Below are 7,294 nucleotides of genomic sequence, written 5' to 3'. Positions count from 1 at the left end.
ATCTGAGAATTTTGAGAACTAATTTGAGAAGTTACCGGGCCCGCGGGAAGGAAGCGGGCAGGAAACGCCAAGGTGGCCGGGAGCTGGCGCGGATGGGCCGGGCCGGCGACCCAGGGCGGTGGGTGGGATGAGGTTCGGGGGGAGGGAGCTGGGACTTATTCGGGCTCCCGGGACTCCCAGAATGGCCGAAAAAAAGAGTTGCTAAAAATAGGCAGTAGCCCGCGCGAAGAAGTGGGCGACCAAAAAGGAACAAGGAACACCCTACACATACAACCCTAAGGAGACGCCCGCGGCCCCCACTCACCCACGCCAAGAGGTCTGGAGGAAGCCGCGCGGCGCAGAAGAAGGCGGTGCCGCCGCACTCGGGGGTGGGAGAGAGGGAGGGAGGAACGGAGGAAGAAAGGAAGAAAGGAAGAAGGCGGAACCGGCCGCGGCGTGAGGAGCTGAGCACACGCGCCGGAGTCGCCCCCGCCGCCGCTACCGCCCCCTCAGCTTCTCAGCTCTACCCGCCCTACACCCGCGCCGCTCGCGCGCCCAGCCGCACTGACAGCGGCGCGAGCTCCGCAGCCGGGAGTCCTTCCCTCGGCCGGTACCACTGAGGCAGGCGGAGGTGATAGCGCCCGGAGCTTCCCTCAGCTCGGCCTCGCCCGCCACTCCGGCCCTGACCCCAGGCCCTCCCTCTACCCCGCCTCCGTCTCCGAAGAAGGACACGGTAACACCAGCGCAGAGTCGTCTCCAACCCCGCCCTGACACAGACCGGTTTCCCAGGAACGCAGGCTCCCCCCGCCCCCAGCTTGGAAAGGTCCAGAGTTTGGGCGGGGAGAGGAGATAGGAGGGGCCGGGGCGGGGCCTGACTGGAAGGAGGGACTGAGATGGGACCCTGGAAAGGCGGGGCTAAGGGCGAGAATAGAGACTCGCTTACACCAGTATGGAGCCTAAGGTAGGTGGGAACCGAGAGGGTGATGTTGCCAGAGAAGAGTGCGAGAAAGGTACTGAAGACAGTACAGGCCTCGCAGAGCCGGGAGGCAGGTCAGTGCTTGAAAGGAGGGGCTGTGTTTGAGGCTAAAGGGAGGTCTGCCCAGAGGAGGAGTCGAGGATGGAGCGAGGCTTGGGCGAGGCTGGGGGAGGCGGGGCTGAAGAAAAGGCCAAAAGGGAGGAAAGATTGAAAAGAGACAGGAGGAGGAGGGCCCGGAAACCCAGAAGGCTGGAGGGGCCCAAAGGTGGCCACTCTGGGGAGGAGCCGGAAGGAGGCGTGACCCAAAAGAAGACCGCGGGGTGGTGCTGGAGGTGGGCGGGGCCTAGAGATGGGGCCCAAACAAATCCGTGGGGGGCGGTGCCCAAGGGATGCGGAAGAGACCAAATAGGAAGAAGTCCCAGGTCTTTTCACTTTAAAGGACCCAGGTGCGTGGTCTGAGCGAGGTTTGCTCTTCGCTGCCTCGGCTGGGAATGGGCTGACGGGCAGCCGTGAGGGTGATTCTGGGGAAGAAGAGCCACTCCCCCAACCCCCCCCAAAAAGGTTAGATTCAAGTTCCTTTACCTTTCTGGGGTGCAGGAAACGTTTTATAAATTGATTTGGGTGTTGGTCCCCTCTCCTGAATAGCTCTGTCAGAAACCATCACCTAAATCAGTGTTCCATCCTCCCTGGCACAGCCGGAGAGGTCTTCCGAAAGCACACGAGGACCACTGCCCTTAAGTCTTCAGCTATAGATTTCCCTAAAGACTGGGAACTGTCCAAAACAAATTCTCCATGCATAGGCCAACGTGTGATTTCGTGATTGTATTTTTCACACCGCTTGCCCCAGTACCTGTCTAAGAGACTGGATTCCCGAGAGCGGAACAGAATTTGAAGTGACCAGACCAGCAGTTATAGCTCCACTTGTGTTGTTTATGACCTCTGTGTCTCACTTCAAAACGAAGAGAAACCAAATTACAGAAATGGTGACACTGACCAAAGCAAGGAACATTCTTCCCCCACCTCTTCTAACTTTCTGGTTCCTCCTTATGCTTCAGGTCTCTGCCTAAATATCACCTCCTCTAAGAGGCTTTCCCTGAACAACCCATCTAAAGATCTTCTCTAGTTTGGCCTCTCGTTCATTTCCTTTGTGGTATTTCTTAGTCTTGTCACTTACTAGTTTATGCGTCTTGCTTGGCTACCCTCAAATTGTGTACCGCTCTCCTTGCCATGAAGTCTGGCTTGATGTCCCAGGCTCCCTAGCAGGTAGGGTTACCCATACAACCTAGGTGAAAGAGTTCTGGCCAATGCTATGCAAATAGTTCCTTAGTTACTTACCAGAAAAAGTTTTTTTAAAGAGACAGACTCAACTGGCATTCTTCAGCCTTTTGTCCTTCCCCCGTGTTCTGTCTGGAACAGAGATGTGATGCATGGAGGCACAGCAGCCATCTTGAAATCTTGAGAACAAAGACTGACTTGATAAGAATGGTAAAGCATAAAAAAAGAAAGAGCCTGGACTCCTCTGGATTTCTTATGTGGGATAAATAATGCCTCATATATCTTGTTACTTTTGAATTTTGATTCTTGCTGTCGAGCACATTTCTGACTTATACAGCATTATATCTGGTTCATGGTAGTACTCAATAAATATTAGCTAATGTTAGTTTACCTGTTACTTGTCATAATCATAATCACCTCAAAATGCTGTTGAGATTATTACCCTCAGTTTAAAAGTGGGGAGAGTCATACTTCTTCCCAGAATAGGTTGTAAAGTTTCAATGAGATGGTAGCCGTAATAACAGCAAACATTATTGGCACTTGTGGTGTTCCTGGCACCGTTCTAAGTGTTTCATGTATGTTAATTTACTTACTCCTTACAGCAACCCTGGAAGAAAACACTATTATGCCCATTTAACAGGTGAGGAAACTGAGAGTTACAGAAGTTAAGTGACTTGCCCAAGGTCATACAGCTAGCAAGCAACAGATCCAGGATTCAAACTCAGCAGTCTTAGGATAGTGCCTGGCATCTAGGGATGTGTGTGTATATCTTCTTTTTAATTAGGAAAAAAAGTGCAGCTCATAATTGTTAACTGCCTATCTAAAGCCTCACAACCAGGAATTGTTAGTGAATCTGAACCCAGAATTGGGACCCAGGTCTCGCCGACTTCAGACCCACATCATTAAGGGAATCCCTGTGGGTGAAGAAATGTTTGGCCTGCAATGTTGAAGAATCACATGTGTTTGTACCATGAGGAGGCTATGCAGAGAGAAAAACCCAGAGCCATCTTCAAGGCTTCTCTGCCATCCAGATGAAGAATCTGAGGCTCAGAGAGGGAACACAACTCAACCAAGGTCGCCCAACTAGAAAGGGGCAGTCCCGGACCTGGGATCCAGCTCTACTCCGTGGCTGTGGAGACATAAGAGGTCAGAGGAGCGCTGTTCATCCCTGATCATAATGAGCCTTGGAGACAGCCACGAGTCAAGTGGCAGTGAAGGACAACCCAGCCATTATTTATACTAATTAAGAGGGCATTAAATTGAAGGGACACATGCAGCCCTTCAGTTACCAGCCAGTGTTCTGACAGCCTTACCATTCTCTACGAGTCTAGCCAGGCTTGCATGGAGCAGAGAGAGCAGCCCCGCACACCCTGGCTCTCTACGAAAGCACTTCATTGTCTGAGAAAATAATAGCACTCCAGCCTAGCTTTAGGTGAAGCTGCAATAAACTAATCGAAATTAAATGGTTTGTAGCTCAGAAGAGAAGGGACCACTGGAAGGAAAATACAGAGCATACATTCATTCAACAAATATTTATTCAGCATCTTTTTCTGTGCCCAGCACAGTGCTGTCAGCTACAAATATAGCAATGATCAAAGCAGGTAAAACTGTCCTCAAGGAGAGTAGATTTGTGATAGAATCAAAATCTACCCTCTACAACTCATTGGCACACAAAAAAGTATAGGTCCTTTATTTTCTATGTGACTTAATTTTCCTTTTTGTACTTATCCATTATTGAGAGAGAAAAATATAAACCTAATTATTAACAGTAACTTAGTCTCTTCCAGTTTATAACAGTCTCACTTAGGTAAGTATAGGCATACCTCATTTTATTGCACTTCACAGATACTGTTTTCATCAACACTGAGGCAAGATCTTTTAGCAGCAAAAAGATTACAACTCACTGAAGGCTCAGTTGATGACGGTTAGCACTTTTTAGCAATAAAGTATTTTTAAATTAAGATATGTGATACTTAGTCTCTTCCAGTTTATAACAGTCTCACTTAGGTAAGTATAGGCATACCTCATTTTATTGCACTTCACAGATACTGTTTTCATCAACATTGAGGCAAGATCTTTTAGCAGCAAAAAGATTACAACTCACTGAAGGCTCAGTTGATGACGGTTAGCACTTTTTAGCAATAAAGTATTTTTAAATTAAGATGTGATTTTTTTTTACACATGCTATTGCACAGTTAGTAAACTACAGTATAGTGTAAAAATAACTTTTATATGCACTGGAAACCAAAAAATCCGTGTGACTTACTTTATTGCAATATTTGCTATATTGCGGTGGTCTGGAACCAAATCAGTATCTCAGAAGTATGCCTGCACTATCTTCTAAGTAATAGGTTCATCTTTCTGTGCCCCAACCCTCCCTTTACTCGAAATGGTGTTTGGGTGTCAGCCAGTCCATACACGAATCCTTGCGCTGTCCTCTGTGACTGTTACCTACAAGGCTGGGGCAGCATGTGTACCCATATGTGGATCATGCTCCCTACCCCACTGAGTTGATAGCAGGGTGGGGAAACCTCAAGATATGATTTAGAAGAAGGAAAGCCCATCTGTATCCAACTATCAGAGCCCTACCCATACTTCTTATGAAAATTAATAAACAAGAACCTCATTTAAAATGGAATCTGGAGGCTAGAAGAAAGAATTCTAATGCATTTGTCACTCAACACACACTACTGACCACAACAGAAAGGGACTGTACCAGCCATCTCCAACAAGAAGTGATAAATAGTACTTTACATTCCTCTTAGCCCAGTAACAACTCAGCCAATGGGAGACTACTATGACTAAGCCAATGAGAAGCCACTATACCCTGAACTTTGAATTTCCGCCAATGGACTCTTCATTTACAACAGCCCCTCCCAAGTCTATAAAAGAGGTTTTCTTCTTTGTTTCTCTGGACTGCCTTATAGTTCGCCATCAGTTTGCATGTCCTGAATTGCAATTCTTTGTTGTTCTGCAATAAACCCATTTTACTAGAGATATATCTGGCTGTCTGTTTAAGATCAATACTCCTCAGCACTCAACCCATGCTCAACCGAAGGCTGATTACTGCAACTATGACTCAAAAGACCTTGCCACAGGAGCACACTTGGCTTATACACTGGACAAGGCAGAAGTACTGTCAATGTAATGCCCACAGAAATAGCCTTCAACGAGTGACCAATGGGGAGTTGATGGTGACTCCAGTGTCCTCACCCATCATATGGGATAACTCTGGGAGTGTTCTTAATTGCCTCGGGCTCAGTTGATGATGGTTAGCTGTTGGAACTCCCAGGGTTCCTCAGTGAGATTAGGTTCCACTTGCCCACCATGGTAAGTCACCTGATCACACAATTTATTGACAGCCTTTTCTTCCCTGCCTCACTCTCCACTCTATTAATGGTGTTTTCTGGGATCACCCCCCAAATAAACTTTGATTTTAAAATCAGATCCCAAGATCTGCATCTCAGGGAACCCTAAGACACCATACATTTAATATTCTTTAAATGTTATATCCATTATATATTCTTTTGGGGGATGATAGACAATAAACAAATATGGAAGATGCCCCATATCTCATTTTATCAAGACATATATTTGATCAATGCATCTAAAATATCAGTTTGAATGTGGATTAATCAATATATGATGCATATGTACCTTAAACATTTTAGTTTAAATAAATGTACAGTAAGGTACTAATCTTTTGACAGAGGCCAATCTTCAGAAAATTCCACATTGCTCACTAAGGCTTCTTGGTGAGTGGAGATATGCTTGGGGAAAGCTTGAAGAGGCAAGGGTATGACACAGAAGGGAATAATTGATCAGTGGCATGGCAGAACCAGCTCTCGAACGCAAGGCTGAGTTCCAATTCTCGTGTCAAGGTTGGAATGCCCAAACATTAAACAGGGTCACAATTATGGCTAGTAACCAGCCTGTCCAGTGGCCCAGGGACAGTGAGTGACCATGTTTTTCAGTAACGGTGCTCCAAAGAGGTGAGCAACAGCTGTCCAGTTTTACATCCCAGGCCAGCTACCTTGGTGGTGTTAAACCTGACCCTTCCACTGTTCCACCAAGTCCAGAAGGCTCCCAAAGAGAGTGTGAGAAGAAGCTGCCTCTTGAAATAGTGTGTTATTTTATGGCAGGGTCACAAGACATTCATCTAGGAAGGTTTTCCAGATCACCCTCACCCCTACCATTGTATAAATGGGCCTCCTAAGACACACATTGAGATAAAGACTTGGTGCCAACTTCGAGTTCTCATAAAGAGCACTGTAGTTCATATAAATTAAAGTAGTTTCGTAGCTCCCAATGATTTCCCCAGTAGCCATGCCAGTACTCCCTACCTTTATTTCAGAAATGGAGTCATAGTGGTTGGTCTAAGACATGAACATGTAATTCAAGCCAGGCCAATTAGAGACATATCCTGGAATTTTTTACACCAGAGCTAAGGGAGAGATGTTCTCTATCCTCCAGGAGCTACTAAAGCTGGAAGGCTGTGATTCTGGAGTTGCCAGAGACCTCATTCCCCTCCTTGTGGAGAAAGTCCATCTGTGATAGGCAAGAATGGTTCCAATAAGAAAAGAGCAGCAGAGAGCAAGAGAGTGAGAGAGAGAGAGAGGGAGGGGGAGAGAGGGCATGGGGGAGAGGAGCCTGATGGCATTTGGATATGTGAATCCAGTCATCACTGGGATCAGCTTTACCTTGTGCTGTTTATGGTTAGGTTAGGTGAGCCAATTAATCCCCTTTTCTTTCTAACTAGTGAGAATTGGGTTTCTATCACTTCCAACAAAAGAATTCTTAACTAAAACAGATATCCCCAGCAATGGAAAAGATGAAAAGCCTTCAAGTGGCCTTCCAGGCAACAGATGTTCTCAGGCAGGGGGTGATACAAAAGAGGAGGGGCCACATAGGGATGAGCATAGCTGATCCCGAGCATATAAAAAATACCTTCTGGGACTCCTAGGAATATACATATCCCTTGCTTAATTCTTCCTCTCTCTCTCTCTCTCTCTCTCTCTCTCTCTCTCGCTCTCTCGCTCTCTCGCTCTCTCGCTCTCTCTCTCT

At 46.8% G+C, this 7,294-nt stretch overlaps 1 protein-coding gene across 3 annotated transcripts in view; it reads right to left on the bottom strand.

Moving 5' to 3' along the window:
* Window positions 1-542, bottom strand: part of RALY (RALY heterogeneous nuclear ribonucleoprotein) — a 72,911-nt gene extending 72,369 nt beyond the window's left edge. For all 3 annotated transcript variants that reach the window (XM_006921732.3, XM_006921731.3, XM_006921733.3), the window contains exon 1: window positions 305-542. The gene's annotated coding sequence lies outside the window, so the exon portion shown is untranslated. The remainder of the gene's footprint in view (window positions 1-304) is intronic.
* Between the last annotated feature and the right edge of the window lie 6,752 nt (window positions 543-7,294).

The sequence above is a fragment of the Pteropus alecto genome, unplaced genomic scaffold (assembly GCF_000325575.1).
Source record: "Pteropus alecto unplaced genomic scaffold, ASM32557v1 scaffold45, whole genome shotgun sequence".
In the NCBI taxonomy this organism is placed as follows: Eukaryota; Metazoa; Chordata; class Mammalia; order Chiroptera; family Pteropodidae; genus Pteropus; species Pteropus alecto.
The sequence above is the reverse complement of the archived record's forward strand: the minus strand, read 5'-3'. Positions and strand labels throughout refer to the sequence as shown.